Here is a 20,025-nt window from a genome sequence, read left to right on the forward strand (position 1 = left end):
CTTTGTCATCACAATGTTCCATGGCCCCTGTCATCACAGTGCTCCATGATAACTTTCATCACAATCTAGATGACCACTGTCATTACATTGCCCCATGACAGATGTCATCACAATTCGCCATGGTCCTTGTCATCACAATGTTCCATGAACCGTGTAATCACAAGGTTCCAGGACACTTGTCATCACAATGATCCATGATCACTTTCATCACAATGCTCCATGAACCCTTTCATCTCAATGCTCCATGGCCTTTGTATTCACAATGCTCCATGGCCCCTTGTCATAACAGTGCTCCATGACCCCTTTTATCCCAATGGTCCAAGTCCGCTGTGATCACAATGCCCCATGATGCCTGCATTCACAAATCTCCAAGGCCTCTCTTACCAAAAAGCTCCATGATCTCTGTCAGCACAACGTTCCATGACACTTTTCATCACAATGCTCCATGACCCCTGTCATCACAAAGTTCTCTGCCCATATCATCACAATGCTCCTTGTCACATTTAATCACAATGCTCCATGCCCTTTCATCACAATGCTCCAGAATTCTTGTCATCACAAGGTTCCTTGACCGTGTCATCACAATGCTCCATGACCCTTGTCATCACAAAGCTCCATGACCCTTGTCATCACAATGACCCATGAATCCTTTCCTCACAGTGCTTCAGTACCCTTTTCATCACAATGCTCCATGCCATTGTCATCACAATGCTCCTTGGACCCTGTCATCAAAATGCTCCATCCCCTTATAATCACAATGCTCTAGATATCCTATCATTACAATGCTCCATGCCCGTGTCAACACAATGCACCATGACCCCTGTCATCAATCTGATTTATGAACCTTGTTATCAGAATGTTCCATGATCCCTGTCATCAAAATGATCCATGACCATTGTCATCACAATGCTGCATGATACATTTCATCCAAATTCTCTGTGACCGCTATCATCACAAAGATCCAGGACAATTTTCATCACAATGTTCCATGCCCCCTGTCATCACAGTGCCCCATAACCCCTGTAATCACAATGCTGCATGACCCTGTCATCACAATGCCCCATGACAGATGTCATCACAATTCGCCATGGTCCTTGTCATTATAATGTTCCATGAACCGTGTCATCACAAGGTTCCAGGACACTTGTCATCCCAATGATCCATGATCACTTTCATCACAATGCTCCATGAAACCTGTCATCTCAATACTCCATAACCTTTGTAGTCACTATTCTCCATGGCCCCTGTCATCACAGTGCTCCATGACCCCATTCATCACAATGCTCCAGGACCGCTGTCATCACAATGCCCCATGACTCCGGCCATCACAAATCTCCAAGGCCTCTCTTACCAAAAAGCTCCATGATCCCTGTCAGGACAATGTTCCATGACACTTTTCATCAAAATGGTCCATGACCCCTGTCATCACAAAGTTCTCTGCCCATATCATCCCAATGCTCCCTGTCACCTTTAATCACAATGCTCCATGCCCTTTCATCACAATGCTCCAGAATTCTTGTCATCGCAATGTTCCATGACCGTGTCATCACTATGCTCCATGACCCTTTTCATCACAAAGGTCCATGACCCCTGTCACCACAATGATCCATGACTCCTTTCCTCACAGTGCTCCAGTACCCTTTTCATCACAATGATCCATGGCATTGTCAGCACAATGCTCCTTGGACCCTGTCATCAAAATGCTCCATGCCCTTTTCATCACAATGCTCCAGATATCGTATCATTACAATGCTCCATGCCGGTGTCAACACAATGCTCCATGACCCCTGTCATCAAAATGCTTTATGAACCTTGTTATCAGAATGTTCCATGAACCCTGTCATCAAAATGATCCATGACCATTGTCATCACAACGCTGCATGATAACTTTCATCCCAATTCTCTGTGACGGCTGTCATCACAATGCTCCAGGACAATTTTCATCACAATTCTCCATGTCCTCTGTCATCACAGTGCCCCATAATTACTTTAATCACAATGCTCCATGACCCTGTCATCACAATGCTACATGACACCTGTCATCACATTGTTCCATGGCCTATGTATTCACAATGCTCCATGGACCCTGTAATCACTCTGCTCCATGTTCCCTTTCAACACAATGCTCCATGACACCTGTCATCACAACGTTCCATGAAAGTTGTCATCAAAATGCTCCATGACCCCGGTCACCACAAGGTTCCCTGCCCTTGTCATCACAATGCTCCATGACCCTTGTAATCACAATGGTACATGGCCTTGTCATCACAAAGTTCCATGGCCTCTGTCATCACCATGCTCCATGGTATTTCTCATCACAATGCTCTATGACCCCTGTCATCACAATGATTGATGACCATAGTCATCACAATGCTCCAATGCCCCTGTCATCACAAGGCCTCATGGTCTTTGTAATCACAATTCTCAAAGACCCCTGTCATCAAAATGCTCCATGCCGTTGTCATCACAATGCTCCATGGCCCCTGTAATCACAATGCGCCATTCCCTTGTCATCACAATGCTCCAGAACAGTTGTCATCATAATACTCCATTCCCGTGTCATCCCATTGCTCAATGACACTTGTCATCAAAATGTTCCTTGGCCTTTGTCATCACAGTGCTCCATGATACCTTTAATCAAAATTCTACATGACCACAGTCTTCACAATGCAAGATGACCAGTGTCATCACAATGCCCCATGACACGTGTCATCATAATTCGCCTTGGCCCTTGTCATCTCAATGCTGTAGGAAACGTGTCATCACTAGGTTCCAGGACACTTGTCATCACAGTGATCCATGACCACTTTCATCACAATGCTCCATGAACTCTGTTATCTCAATGCTCCATGGCCTTTGTATTCACAATGCTCCATTGTCCCGATAATCGCGTTGCTCCATGAACACTTTCATCACAATGCTCCTTGACCACTGTCACCATAATGCCCCATGACGTCTCTCATCACTGTGCTCCAAGGCCACTCTCATCAAAATGCTCCATGATCTGCGTCAGCCCAATATTGCATGACACTTCTCATCACAATGCTCTATGATCCCTGTAATCACAATGATGCCTGCCAATGTCATCACAATGCTCCATGTCTCCTGTAATCTCAATGCTCCATGCCCTTGTCATCACAATGCACCAGGTCGGTTGTCATCACCATGCTTCATGCCCGTGTCATCACAATGCTCCATGAATCTTGTCTTCACATTGCTCCATGGCCAATGTCATCACAAGGCTCCATGACCACTGTCATCACAATGCTCTCTGGCCTTTGTCATCACAATGCTACGTGACCCCTGTCAACACAATGCCTGATGACCCCTGTCATCAAAATGCTAAATGGCACTTGTCATCACAGTGCTCTATGACGCCTATCACCACGATTCTCCATGTCACTTGTTATCACAATGCTCCATGGCCCATGTAATCACAGTACTCCATGACCCCTTTCATCACAATGCCCAATGCTACCTCTCATCACAATTCTCCATGGCATTTGTCATCACGATGCTCCATGACACCTGTCATCACAATGCTCCATGACACTTGTCATCAAAATGCTCGATGCCCCTTGTCATCACAATGTTCCTTGGTGCTTTTCATTGCAATGCTCCATGACAACTTTCATCAAAATACTCCAAGATTTGTTTCATCACAATGCTCTATGGCCCTTGTCATTACAAATCCACAGGATCCCTTTCATCACAATTCTCCATGGCAACTTACATAAAAAAGCTCCATGCCCCTGTCATCACAATGTCCAATGATACCTGTTTTTACAATGATCCATGACCCTTGTCATCACACGGCTTCCTGTCCCTTGTATTCACAATGCTCCATGGCCCTTGGCATCACAATGCTCCATAGCAAATTTCATCGCAATGCTCCATGACCGCTTTCAGCACAATGCCACATGACCCCTGTCATTACGATGCTCCATGGCACTTGTCATCACAATGCTCCATGAAACATTTCCTCACAATGCTCCAGTACACCTTTCATCCAAATTCCCAATGGCCACTGTCATCACAATTCTCCATGACCCCTGTCATCGTAATTGTCCATGACCCGTTTCCTCTCAATGCTTAATGACACCTGTCATCACAATGCTTCATGGCCTTTGTCATCACAATGCTCCACGGTCCCTGTACCCACAGTGCTCCATGACCCGTTTCATCTCAATGCTCCATGACCTTACTCATCACAATGCCCTATGACCCCTTTAATCACAATACTCCATGGCCCTTGTCATCACAATACTCGATGAACCATGTCATCACAGTGTTCCAGGACATATGTCATCACAATCATCCATGACTACTTTCATCACAATGCTCCAATACACCTGGCATCACAATGCTCCATGTCCCCTGTTATCATATTGCTCCATGATCTCTTTCATCACAATGCTCCATGACCACTGTCATCACCATGCCTCATGACGCCTGTCATCTCAATGCTCCATGGCCCCTTTCGTCACAAAGCTCCTTGAACCCAGTCATCACAATGTTCCTAGCCCTTTTCATGACAATGCTCCATGGGCCCTGTCATCACAATGCTCCATGCCCTTTTCATCAAAATGCTCCAGAACTCTTGTCATCATAATGCTCCATGCCAATGTCATCAAAATGCCCCATGACACTTGTCATCACAATGCTCCATGGCCTTTGTCATCACAATGTTCCATGGCCCCTCTAATCACAGTGCTCCATGATACCTTTCATCACAATCTAGATGACCACTGTCATCACAATGCCCCATGACAGATGTCATCACAATTCGCCATGGTTCCTGTCATCACAATGCTCCATGAACCGTGTCATCACAAGGTTCCAGGACACTTGTCATCACAATGATCCATGATCACTTTCATCACAATGCTCCATGAAACCTGTCATCTCAATGCTCCATAACCTTTGTAGTCACAATGCTCCATGGCCCCTGTAATCACAGTGCTCCATGACCCCATTCATCACAATGCTCCAGGACCGCTGTCATCACAATGCCCCATGACGCCTGCCATCACAAATCTCCAAGGCCTCTCTTACCAAAAAGCTCCATGATCCCTGTCAGGACAACGTTCCATGACACTTTTCATCACAATGCTCCATGACCCCTGTCATCACAAAGTTCTCTGCCCATATCATCACAATGCTCCTTGTCACCTTTAATCACAATGCTCCATGCCCTTTCATCACAATGCTCCAGTATTCTTGTCATCGCAATGTTCCTTGACTGTGTCATCACAATGCTCCATGACCCTTGTCATCACAAAGCTCCATGGCCCCTGTCAACACAATGATCCAAGACTCCTTTCCTCACAGTGCTCCAGTACCCTTTTCATCACAATGCTCCATGCCATTGTCAGCACAATGCTCCTTGGACACTGTCATCAAAATTCTATATCCCCTTTTCATCACAATGCTCCATATAACCTATCATTACAATGCTCCATGCCCATGTCAACACAATGCTCCATGACCCCTCTCATCAAAATGCTTTATGAACCTTATTATCAGAATGATCCATGACCCCTGTCATCAAAATGATCCATGCCCGTTGTCATCACAATGCTGCATGATACCTTTCATCCCAATTCTCTGTGACTGCTGTCATCACAAAGCTCCAGGACAATTTTCATCACAATTCTCCATGCCCCCTGTCATCACAGTGCACCATAACCCCTGTAATCACAATGATCCATGACCCTGTCATCACAATGCTACATGACCCCTGTCATAACATTGTTCCATGGCCTATGTATTAACAATGCTCCATGGACCCTGTAATCACACTACTCCATGCTCCCTTTCAACACAGTGCTCCATGACCCCTGTCATCACAATGTTCCATGAAAGTTGTCATCAAAATGCTCCGTTTCCCCGGTCACCACAAGGTTCCCTGCCCTTGTCATCACAATGGTCCATGACCCTTGGAATCACAATGGTACATGGCCTTGTCATCACAATGTTCCATGGCCTCTGTCATCAACATGCTCCATGGTCTTTCTCATCACAATGCTCTATGACACCTGTCATCACAATGCTTGATGACCATTGTCATCACAATGCTCCAAGGCCCTTGTCATCACAATGCTCCAGAACACTTGTCATCATAATGCTCCATTCCCATGTCATCCCATTGCACAATGACACTTGTCATCAAAATGTTCCTTTGCCTTTGTCATCACAGTGCTCCATGATACCTTTAATCAAAATTCTACATGACCACTGTTATCACAATGCAAGGTGACCAATGTCATCACAATGCCCCATGACACGTGTCATCACAATTCGCCTTGGCTCTTGTCATCACAATGTTGTAGGAACCGTGTCATCAATAGGTTCCAGGACACTTGTCATCACAGTGATCCATGACCACTTTCATCACAATGCTCCATGAACTCTGTTATCTCAATGCTCCATGGCCTTTGTTTTCACAATTATCCATTGTCCCGATAATCGCGTTGCTCCATGAACTCTTTCATCACAATGCTCCTTGACCACTGTCACCATAATGCCCCATGACATCTCTCATCACTGTGCTCCAAGGCCACTCTCATCAAAATGCTCCATGATCTGTGTCAGCACAATATTGCATGACATTTGTCATAACAATGCTCCATGATCCCTGTAATCACAATGATCCCTGCCAATGTCATCACAATGCTCCATGACTCCTTTAATCACAATGCTCCATGCCCTTGTCATCACAATTCTCCAGGTCTGTTGTCATCATCATGCTTCATGCCCGTGTCATCACAATGCTCCATGAATCTTGTCTTCGCAGTGCTCCATGACCCATGTCATCACAATGCTCCATGACCCCTGTCATCACAATGCTCTATGGCCTTTATCATCACAATGCTACTTGACCCCTATCAGCACAATGCCTGATGACCCCTGTCATCAAAATGCTAAATGGCACTTGTCATCACAATGCTCTATGATGCCTGTCATCACTAATCTCTATATCACTTGTTATCACAATGCTCCATGGCCCCTGTAATCACAGTAATCCATGACCCCATTCATCACAATGCCCTAGGCCACCTCTCATCACAATTCTCCATGGCATTTGTCATCACGATGCTCTAAGACCCCTGTCATCAAAATGCTTTATGAATCTTGTTATCAGAAGTTTCCATGACCACTGTCCTCAAAATGATCCATGACCATTGTCCTCACAAGGCTCCATGATACTTTTCATCAAAATTCTCTGTGACCGCTGTCATCACAATGCTCCAGGACAATTTTCATCACAATGCTCCATGACCCTGTCATCACAATGTTACATGACACCTGTCATCACATTGTTCCATGGCCTATGTTTTCACAATGCTCCATGACCCCTGTCATCACAATGTTCCATGAAAGTTGTCATCAAAATGCTCCATGACCCCAGTCACCACAAGGTTCCCTGGCCTTGTCATCACAATGCTCCATGACCCTTGTAGTCACAACGATACATGGCCTTTTCAGAACTATGTTCCATGTGCTCTGTCGTCACCATGTTCCATGGTCTTTCTCATCACAATTCTCTATGACCCCTGTCATCACAATTCTTGATGACCATTGTCATCACAATGCTCCAAGGCCCCTGTCATCACAATGCCTCATGGTCTTTGTAATCACAATGCTCAATGAACCCTGTCATCACAATGCTCCATGCCGTTGTCATCACAATGCTCCATGACCCCTGTAATCACACTGCTCCATGCACTTGTCATCACAATGCTCCAGAACACTTGTCATCATAATGCTACATTCCCGTGTCATCCCATTGCTCAATGACACTTGTCATCAAAATGTTCCTTGGCCTTTGTCATCACAGTGCTCCATGATACCTTTAATCAAAATTCTACATGACCACTGTCATCACAATGCAAGATGCCCAATGTCATCACAATGCCCCATGACACGTGTCATCACAATTCGCCTTGACCCTTGTCATCTCAATGCTGTAGGAACCGTGTCATCACGAGGTCCAGGACACTTGTCATCACAGTGATCCATGACCACTTTCATCACAATGCTCCATTAACTCTGTTATCTCAATGCTCCATGGCCTTTGTATTCACAATGCTCCATTGTCCCAATAATCACGTTGCTCCATGAACACTTTCATCACAATGCTCTTTGACCACTGTCACCATAATGCCCCATGACGTCTCTCATCACTGTACTCCAAGGCCACTCTCATCAAAATGCTCCATGATCTGTGTCAGCACAATATTGCATGACACTTGTCATCACAATGCTCCATGATCCCTCTAATCACAATAATCCCTACCAATGTCATCACAATGCTCCATGTCTCCTGTAATCACAATGCTCCATGCCCTTGTCATCACAATGCTCCAGGTCTGTCGCCATCACCATGCTTCATGCCCGTGTCATCACAATGCTCCATGAATCTTGTCTTCACAATGCTCCATGGCCCATGTCATCACAATGCTCCATGACCCCACTCATCACAATGATCTATGGCCTTGCTCATCACAATGCTCCGTGACCCATGTCAAAACAATGCCTGATGAACCCGTCATCAAAATGCTAAATGGCACTTGTCATCACAATGCTCCATGACGCCTGTCATCACTATTCTCCATGTCACTTGTTATCACAATGCTCCATGGCCCCTGTAATCACACTACTCCATGACCCCTTTCATCACAATGCCCAATGCCACCTCTCATCACAATTCTCCATGGCATTTGTCATCACGATGCTCCATGACACCTGTCATCACAATGCTCCATGACACTTGTCATCACAATGCTCGATGGCCCTTGTCATCACAATGTTCCTTGGTGCTTTTCCTCGCAATGCTCCATGACAACTTTCATCAAAGTACTCCAAGATTTGTTTCATCACAATGCTCCATGGCCCTTGTCGTTACAAATCCACATGATCCATTTCATCACAATTCTCCTTAGCAACTTACATAAAAAAGCTCCATGCCCCTGTCATCACAATGCCCAATGATACCTGTTTTAACAATCATCCATGACCCTTGTCATCACAAGGCTCCATGTCTCTTGTATTCACCATGCTCCATGGCCCTTGTCATCACAATGCTGCATAACAATTTTCATCGCAATATTCCAAGACAGCTTTCAGCACAATGCCCCATATCCCCTGTCATCAGGATGCTCCATGGCCCTTGTCATCACAATGCTCCATGAAACATTTCCTCACAATGCTCCAGTACGCCTTTCATCCAAATTCCCCATGGCCACTGTCATCACAATTCTCCATGACACCTGTCATCGTAATGGTCCATGACCCGTTTCGTCTCAATGCTCCATGACACCTGTCATCACAATTCTCCATGGCCTTTGTCATCACAATGCTCCATGGCCCCTGTAATCACAGTGCTCCATGACCCGTTTCATCTCAATGCTCCATGACCTCACTCATCACAATGCCCCATGACCCCTTTAATCACAATGCTCCATGGCCCGTGTCATCATAATACTCGATGAACCGTGTCATCACAGTGTTCCAGGACACATGTCATCACAATGATCCATGACTACTTTCATCACAATGCTCCAATACACCTGTCATCACAATGCTTCATGGCCCCTGTTATCATATTGCTCCATGATATCTTTCATCACAATGCTCCAAGACCACTGTCATCACCATGCCTCATGAGGCCTGTCATCTCAATGCTCCATGGCCCCTTTCATCACAATGCTCCATGAACTCAGTCATCACAATGTTCCCTGTCCTTTTCATGACAATGCTCCATGGGCCCTCTCATCACAATGCTCCATGCCCTTGTCATCAAAATGCTCCAGAACTCTTGTCATCATAATGCTCCATGCCAATGTCATCAAAATGCCCCATGACACTTGTCATCACAATGCTCCATGGCCTTTGTCATCACAATGTTCCATGGCCCTTGTCATCACAGTGCTCCATGATACCTTTCATAAAAATCTAGATGACCACTGACATCACAATGCCGCATGACAGATGTCATCACAATTCGCCATGGTCCTTTTCATTACAATACTCCATGGCCTTTGTCATCACAATGTTCCATGGTCCCTGTCATCACAGTGCTCCATGATACCTTTCATCACAATCTAGATGACCACTGTCATCACAATCCCCCATGAGATATGGCATCACAATTCGCCATGGTCCTTGTCATCACAATGCTCCATTAACCGTGTCATCACAGGGTTCCAGGAAACTTGTCATAACAATGATCCATGATCACATTCATCACAATGCTCCATGAACCCTGACATCTCAAAGCTCCATAGCCTTTGTGTTCACAATGCTCCATGGTCCCTGTCATCACAGTGAACCATTACCCCTTTTTTCACAACGCTCCAAGACCGCTGTCATCACAATGCCCCATGACTCCTGCCATCACAAATCTCCAAGGCCTCTCTTACCAAAAAGCTCCATGATCCCTGTCAGCACAACGTTCCATGACACTTTTCATCACAATGCTCCATGACCCCTTTCATCACAAAGTTCTCTGCCCATATCATCACAATGCTCCTTGTCACCTTTAATCACAATGCTCCATGCCCTTTCATCACAATGCTCCAGAATTCTTGTCATCGCAAAGTTTCTTGAACGTGTCATCACAATTCTCCATGACACTTGTCATCACAAAGCTCCATGACCCCTGTCTTCACAATGATCCATGACTCCTTTCCTCACTGTGCTCCAGTACCTTTTTCATCACAATGCTCCATGCCATTGTCAGCACAATGCTCCTTGGACCCTGTCATCAAAATGCTCCATCCCCTTTTCATCACAATGCTCCAGATATCCTATCATTACAATGCTCCATGCCCGTGTGAACACAATGCTCCTTGACCCTTGTTATCAAAATGCTTTATGAACCTTGCTCTCAGAATGTTCCATGACCCCGTCATCAAAATGATCCATGACTGTTGTCATCACAATGCTGCATGATACATTTCATCCCAATTCTCTGTGACCGCTGTCATCACAAGGCTCCAGGATAATTTTCATCACAATGCTCCATGCCCCCTGTTATCACAGTGCCCCATAACCCCTGTAATCACAATGCTGCATGACCCTGTCATCACAGTGCTACATGACCCCTGTCATCACATTGTTCCATGGCCTATGTATTCACAATGCTCCATGGACCCTGTAATCACACTGCTCCATGTTCCCTTTCAACACAATGCTCCATGACCCCTGTCATCACAACCTTCCATGAAAGTTGTCATCAAAATGCTCCATGACCCAGGTCACCACAACTTTCCCTGCTCTTTTCATCACAATGCTCCATGACCCTTGTAATCACAATGGTACGTGGCCTTGTCATCACAAATTTCCATGGCCTCTGTCATCACCATGCTCCATGGTCTTTCTCATCACAATGGTCTATGACCCCTGTTCTCACAATGATTGATGACCATTGTCATCACAATGCGCCAAGGCTCCTGTCATCACAATGCCTCATTGTCTTTGTAATCACAGTGCTCAACAACCCCTGTCATATAAATACTCCATGTGGTTGTCATCACACTGCTCCAGGTTTGTGGTCATCACCATGCTTCATGCCCCGTGTCATCACAATGCTCTATGAATCTTGTCTTCACAATGCTCTATGGCCTTTGTAATCACAGTGCTCCGTGACCCCTGTCAACACATTGCCTGTTGAACCCTGTCATCAAAATGCTAAATGGCACTTGTCATCACAATGCTCTATGACACCTGTCATCACTATTCTCCATGTCACTTGTTATCACAATGCTCCATGGACCCTGTAATCACAGTACTCCATGACCCCTTTCATCACAATGCCCAATGCCACCTATCATCAAAATTCTCCATGGCATTTGTCATCACGATGAACCATGACACCTGTCATCACAATGCTCCATGACACTTGTCATCACAATGCTCGATGGCCCTTGTCATCCCAATGTTCCTTGGTGCTTTTCATCGCAATGCTCCATGACAACTTTCATCAAAATACTCCAAGATTTGTTTCCTCACAATGCTCCATAGCCCTTGTCATTACAAATCCACATGATCCCTTTCATCACAATTCTCCATGGCAACTTACATAAAAATGCTCCATGCCCCTGTCATCACAATGCCCAATGATACCTGTTTTTACAATGATCCATGACCCTTGTCATCACAAGGCTCCATGTCCTTTGTATTGACAATGCTCCATGGTCCTTGTCATCACAATGCTCCGTGGTGCTTTTCATCGCAAGGCTCCATGACTGCTTTCAGCACAATGCCCCATGACCCCTGTCATCACGATGCTCCATGGCCTTTGTCATCACAATTCTCCATGAAACATTTCCTCACAATGCCCCAGTACGCCTTTCATCCAAATTCCCCATGGCCACTGTCATCACAATTCTCCATGACCCTGTCATCGTAATGGTCCATGAACCATTTCCTCTCAATACTCCATGACACCTGTCATCACAATGCTCCATGGCCCCTGTAATCACAATGCTCCATGACCCGTTTCATCTCAATGCTCCATGACCTCACTCATCACAATGCCCCATGAACCTTGTAATCACAATGCTCCATGGCCCTTGTCATCACAATGCTCCAAGCCTTTGTCATCACACTGCTCCATGGCCCCTGTAATCACAATGCTCCAGATATCCTATCATTACAATGCTCCCTGCCCGTGTCATCACAATGCTCATTGCCATTGTCATCAAAATGCTCCATGTCCCCTGTAATCACAATGCTCCATGCCCTTGTCATCACAATGCTCCAGAACACTTCTCATCATAATACTCCATTCCCCTGTCATCCCATTGCTCATTGACACTTGTCATCAAAATATTCCTTGGCCTTTGTCTTCACCGTGCTCCTTGATACCTTTAATCAAAATTCTACATGACCACTGTCATCAAAATGCAAGATGACCAATGTCATCACAATGCCCCATGACACGTGTCATCACAATTCGCATTGGCCCTTGTCATCTCAATGCTGTAGGAACCGTGTCATCACTAGGTTCCACGACACTTGTCTTCACAGTGATCCATGACCACTTTCATCACAATGCTCCATGAACTCTGTTATCTCAATGCTCCATGGCCTTTGTATTCACAATGCTCCATTGTCCCGATAATGGCGTTGCTCCATGAACACTTTCATCACAATGCTCTTTGACCACTGTCACCATAACGCCCCATGACGTCTCTCATCACTGTGCTCCAAGGCCACTCTCATCAAAATGCTCCATGATCTGTGTCAGCACAATATTGCATGACACTTGTCATCACAATGCTCCATGATCCCTGTAATCACAATGATCCCTGCCAATGTCATCACAATGCTCCATGTCTCCTGTAATCACAATGCTCCATGCCCTTGTCATCAGAAGGGTTCAGAACTCTTGTCATTATAATGCTCCATGCCAATGTCATCATAATGCCCCATGACACTTGTCTTCACAATGATCCATTACCACTTTCACCACAAAGCTCCATGAACCCTGTCATCTTAATGCTCCATAGCCATTGTATTCACAATGCTCCATGGCCCCTGTAATCACAGTGCTCCATGACCCCTTTCACCACAATGCTCCAAGACCGCTGTCATCACAATGCAAGATGACCAATGTCATCGCAATGCCCCATGACACGTGTCATCACAATTCGCCTTGGCCCTTGTCATCTCAATGCTGTAGGAACCGTGTCATCACTAGGTTCCAGGACACTTGTCATCACAGTGATCCATGACCGCTTTCATCACAATGCTCCATGAACTCTGTTATCTCATTGCTCCATGGCCTTTGTATTCACAATGCTCCATGGCCCCTGTAATCACAGTGCTCCATGACCCCTTTCACCACAATGCTCCATGACCCTTGTCATCACAATGTTCTCTGCCCATATCATCACAATGCTCCTTGTCACCTTTTATCACAATGCTCCATGCCCTTTCATCACAATGCTCCAGAATTCTTGTCATCGCAATGTTCCTTGACCGTGTCATCAAAATGCTCCATGACCCTTGTCATCACAAAGCTCCATGACCCCTGTCATCACAATGATCCATGACTACTTTCCTCACAGTGCTCCAGTACCCTTTTCATCACAATGCTCCATGCCATTGTCAGCACAATGCTCCTTGGACCCTGTCATCAAAATGCTCCATCCCCTTTTCATCACAATGCTCCAGATATCCTATCACTACAATGCTCCATGCCCGTGTCAACACAATACTCCATGAACCCTGTCATCAAAATGCTTTATGAAACTTGTTATCAGAATGTTCCATGACCCCTGTCATCAAAATGATCCATGACCGTTGTCATCAAAATGGTGCATGATACATTTTATTGCAATTCTCTGTGACCTCTGTCATCACAATGCTCCAAGACAATTTTCATCACAATGCTCCATACCCCTGTCATCACAATGCCCCATAACACCTGTAATCACAATACTGCCTGGACCCTGTAATAACACTGCTCCATGTTCCCTTTCAACACAATGCTCCATGACCCCTGTCATCACAATGTTCCATGAAAGTTCTCATCAAAATGCTCCATGACCCTGGTCACCACAAGGTTCCCAGCCCTTGTTATCACAATGCTCTATTACCCATGTAATCACAGTGGTACATGGCCTTCTCATCACAATGTTCCATGGCCTCTGTCATCTCCATGCTCCATGGTCTTTCTCATCACAATGCTCTATGACTCCTGTCAACACAATGCTTGATGACCATTGTCATCACAATTCTCCAAGGCCCCAGTCATCAAAATGCCTCATGGTCTTTGTAATCAAAATGCTCAATAACCCCTGTCATCACAATGCTACATGCCGTTGTCATCACAATGCTCCATGGCCACTGTAATCAAAATGCTCCATGCCCTTGTCATCACAATGCTCCAGAACACTTGTCATCATAATACTCCATTCCCGTTTCATCCCATTGCTCAATGACCCTTGTCATCAAAATGTTCCTTGGACTTTGTCATCACTGTGCTCCATGATACCTTTAATCAAAACTCTACATGACCACTGTCATCACAATGCAAGATGACCAATGTCATCACAATGCCCCATGACACGTGTCATCACAATTCGCCTTGGCCCTTGTCATCTCAATGCTATAGGAACCGTGTCATCACTAGGTTCCAGGACACTTGTCATCACAGTGATCCATGACCGCTTTCATCACAATGCTCCATGAACTCTGTTATCTCATTGCTCCATGGCCTTTGTATTCACAATGCTCCATGGCCCCTGTAATCACAGTGCTCCATGACCCCTTTCACCACAATGCTCCATGACCCCTGTCATCACAATGTTCTCTGCCCATATCATCACAATGCTCCTTGTCACCTTTTATCACAATGCTCCATGCCCTTTCATCACAATGCTCCAGAATTCTTGTCATCGCAATGTTCCTTGACCGTGTCATCAAAATGCTCCATGACCCTTGTCATCACAAAGCTCCATGACCCCTGTCATCACAATGATCCATGACTCCTTTCCTCACAGTGCTCCAGTACCCTTTTCATCACAATGCTCCATGCCATTGTCAGCACAATGCTCCTTGGACCCTGTCATCAAAATGCTCCATCCCCTTTTCATCACAATGCTCCAGATATCCTATCACTACAAGGCTCCATGCCCGTGTCAACACAATACTCCATGAACACTGTCATCAAAATGCTTTGTGAACCTTGTTATCAGAATGTTCCATGACCCCTGTCATCAAAATGATCCATGACCGTTGTCATCAAAATGGTGCATGATACCTTTTATCGCAATTCTCTGTGACCTCTGTCATCACAATGCTCCAAGACAATTTTCATCACAATGCTCCATACCCCTGTCATCACAGTGCCCCATAACACCTGTAATCACAATACTGCCTGGACCCTGTAATAACACTGCTCCATGTTCCCTTTCAACACAATGCTCCATGACCCCTGTCATCACAATGTTCCATGAAAGTTCTCATCAAAATGCTCCATGACCCTGGTCACCACAAGGTTCCCAGCCCTTGTCATCACAATGCTCTATTACCCATGTAATCACAATGGTACATGGCCTTCTCATCACAATGTTCCATGGCCTCTGTCATCACCATGCTCCATGGTCTTTCTCATCACAATGCTCTATGACTCCTGTCAACACAATGCTTGATGACCATTGTCATCACAATTCTCCAAGGCCCCTGTCATCAAAATGCCTCATGGTCTTTGTCATCACAATGCTCAATAACCCCTGTCATCCCAATGCTACATGCCGTTGTCATCACAATGCTCCATGGCCACTGTAATCACAATGCTCCATGCCCTTGTCATCACAATGCTCCAGAACACTTGTCATCATAATACTCCATTCCCGTTTCATCCCATTGCTCAATGACCCTTGTCATCAAAATGTTCCTTGGTCTATGTCATCACTGTGCTCCATGATACCTTTAATCAAAACTCTACATGACCACTGTCATCACAATGCAAGATAACAAATGTCATCACAATGCCCCATGACACGTGTCATCACAATTCTCCCTGGCACTTGTCATCTCAATGCTGTAGGAACCGTGTCATCACTAGGTTCCAGGACACTTGTCATCACAGTGATCCATGACCACTTTCATCACAATGCTCGAAGAACTCTGTTATCTCAATGCTCCATTGTCCCGATAATCGCATTGCTCCATTAACACTTTCATCACAATGCTCCTTGTCCACTGTCACCATAATGCCCCATGACGTCTCTCATCACTGTGCTCCAAGGCCACTCTCATCAAAATGCTCCATGATCTGTGTCAGCACAATATTGCATGACACTTGTCATCACAATGCTCCATGATCCCTGTAATCACAATGATCCCTGCCAATGTCATCACAATGCTCCATGTCTCCTGTAATCACAATGCTCCATGCCCTTGTCATCAGAAGTGTTCAGAGCTCTTGTCATTATAATGCTCCATGCCAATGTCATCAAAATGCCCCATGACACTTGTCTTCAAAATGATCCATTACCACTTTCATCACAATGCTCCATGACCCCTGTCATCTCAATGCTCCATAGCCTTTGTATTCACAATGCTCCATGGCCCCTGTAATCACAGTGCTCCATGACCCCTTTCACCACAGTGCTCCAAGACCGCTGTCATCACAATGCCCCATCACGCCTGCCATTACAAATCTCCAAGCCCTCTCTTACCAAAAAGCTCCATGATCCCAGTCAGCACAATGTTCCATGACACTTTTCATCACAATGCTCCATGACCCCTGTCATCACAAAGTTCTCTGCCCATATCATCACAATGCTCCTTGTCTCCTATAATCACGATGCTCCATGGCCTTTCATCACAATGCTCCAGAATTCTTCTCATCGCAATGTTCTTTGACCGTGTCATCACAATGCTCCATGACCCTTGTTATCACAAAGCTCCATGACCCCTGTCAGCACAATGATCCATGACTCCTTACCTCACAGTGCTCCAGTACCCTTTTCATCACAATGCTGCATGCCATTGTCAGCACAATGATCTTTGGACCCTGTCATCAAAATGCTCCATCCCATTTTCATCAGAATGCTCCAGATATCCTATCATTACAATGCTCCATGCCCGTGTCATCATAATGCTACATGCCGTTGTCATCACATGCTCCATGGCCCCTGTATTCACAATGCTACTGGCCCTTGTCATCACAATGCTCCAGAACACTTGTCATCATAATACTCTATTCTCGTCTCATCCCATTGCTCAATGACACTTGTCATCAAAATGTTCCTTGGCCTTTGTCATCACAGTGCTCCATGATACCTTTAATCAAAATTCTACATGACCACTGTCATCACAATGCAAGATGACCAATGTCATCACAATGCCCCATGACACGTGTCATCACAATTCCCCTTGGACCTTGTCATCTCAATGTTGTAGGCACCGTGTCATCACTAGGTTCCAGGACAGTTGGCATCACAGTGATCCATGACCACTTTTCAACACAATGCTCCATGACCCCTGTCATCACAAAGTTCTCTGCCCATATCATCACAATGCTCCTTGTCACCTTTTATCACAATGCTCCATGCCCTTTCATCACAATGCTCCAGAATTCTTTTCATCGCAATGTTCCTTGACCGTGTCATCAAAATGCTCCATGAACCTTGTCATCACAAAGCTCCATGACCCCTGTCATCACAATGATCCATGACTCCTTTCCTCACAGTGCTCCAGTACCCTTTTCATCACAATGCTCCATGCCATTGTCAGCACAATGCTCCTTGGACCCTGTCATCAAAATCCTCCATCCCCTTTTCATCACAATGCTTCAGATATCCTATCACTACAATGCTCCATGCCCGTGTCAACACAATACTCCATGACCCCTGTCATCAAAATGCTTTAGGAACCTTCTTATCAGAATGTTCCATGACCCCTGTAATCACAATGCTCCATGCCCTTGACATCACCAGGCTCCAGAACTCTTGTCATTATGATGCTCCATGTCTGTTTCATCACCATGCTCCATGACACTTGTCATCACAATGCTCCATGGCCCCTCTCATTACTGTGCTCCATAATAACTTTAATCACATTTCTAGATGACCACTGCCATCACAATGCCCCATGACATTGTCAGCACAATTCGCCATGACCAATGTCATCACCATGCTCCATGAACTATGTCATTACTGGGTCCCAGGACACTTGTCATCACAATGATCCATTACCACTTTCATCACAATGCTCCATGACCACTGTCATCTCAATGCTCCATGGCCTTTGTATTCACAATGCTCCATGGCCCCTGTAATCACAGTGCTCCATAACACCTTTCATCATAATGCTCCAAGACCACTGCCATCTCAATGCCCCATGACGCCTGTCACCACAATTCTCCAAGGCCCCTCTCATCACTATGCTCCATGACACTTGTCATCACATTGCTCCATAACACCTGTCATCACAGTGTTCGCTTACCATGTCATCACAATGCTCCATGTCCCCTATAATCACAATGCTCCATGCCTTTTTCCTCACAATGCTGCAGAATTCTTGTCATCACAATGTTCCATGACTGTGTCATCACAATGCTACATGAACCTGGTCATCACAGTTCTCCATGACCTTTGTCATCACAATGCTCTATGTCGCTTTTCATCACAATTCTCAATGACCACTTTAACCACTATGCTCGCTGACCATTTTCATCACATTTCTCTATTGTCATTACAATTCCCCATGGCTTCTTTCTTCACAATGCTCCATGATGCCTGTCATCACAATGCTCCATGGCTTTTGTTATCACAATGCTGCAGGACCAGATTCATCACAATACTCCATTCCCCTTGTCATCACGGTGCACAATGAAACCTTTCATTACAATGCTCCATGACACTTGTCATCACAATGCCTCATGGCCTTTATCGTCACAATGCTCCCAGGCACTTTTCATCACGAAGTTCCATGAAAAATTTAATCACATTGCTCCATGACCATTTTCATCACAATTGTCTGTACCCTTGTCAACACAATGCTGAATAATCACAGTCATCACAATTCTCCATGACTGCTATCATCACAATAATCCAGGACAAGTTTCATAACAATGCTTCATGCCGCCAGTCATCACAGTGCTCCATGATACCTTTCATCACAATTCCTAGATGATCAAGGTCATCACATTGCCCCATGACACCTGTCATCACAATTCGCTATGACCCTTGTCATCACAATACTCGATGAACCGTGTCATCACAGTGTTCCAGGACACATGTCATAACAATGATCCATGACTACTTTCATCACAATGCTCCAATACACCTGTCATCACAATGCTCCATTTCCCCTCTTATCATATTGCTCCATGATCTCTTTCATCACAATGCTCCATGACCACTGTCATCACCATGCCTCATGACGCCTGTCATCTCAATGCTCCATGGCCACTTTCTTCACAATGCTCCATGAACCCAGTCATCACAATGTTCCCTGCCCTTTTCATCACAATGCTCCATGGGCCCTGTCATCACAATG

At 45.2% G+C, this 20,025-nt stretch overlaps 1 long non-coding RNA gene across 1 annotated transcript; it reads right to left on the minus strand.

Annotated features, from left to right (window-relative positions):
• Positions 1–377: 377 nt before the first annotated feature.
• LOC309654109 lies at positions 378–19,156 on the minus strand. The gene is made up of 3 exons (XR_014259876.1): positions 19,079–19,156; positions 1,418–1,549; positions 378–400 (listed from the first exon to the last, which is right to left on the minus strand). It is a non-coding gene; the product is annotated as an uncharacterized lncRNA (long non-coding RNA).
• Between the last annotated feature and the right edge of the window lie 869 nt (positions 19,157–20,025).

Source organism: Balaenoptera physalus (genome assembly GCF_965194825.1).
Source record: "Balaenoptera physalus genome assembly, contig: HAP1_SCAFFOLD_1977, whole genome shotgun sequence".
NCBI classification, from domain to species: domain Eukaryota; kingdom Metazoa; phylum Chordata; class Mammalia; order Artiodactyla; family Balaenopteridae; genus Balaenoptera; species Balaenoptera physalus.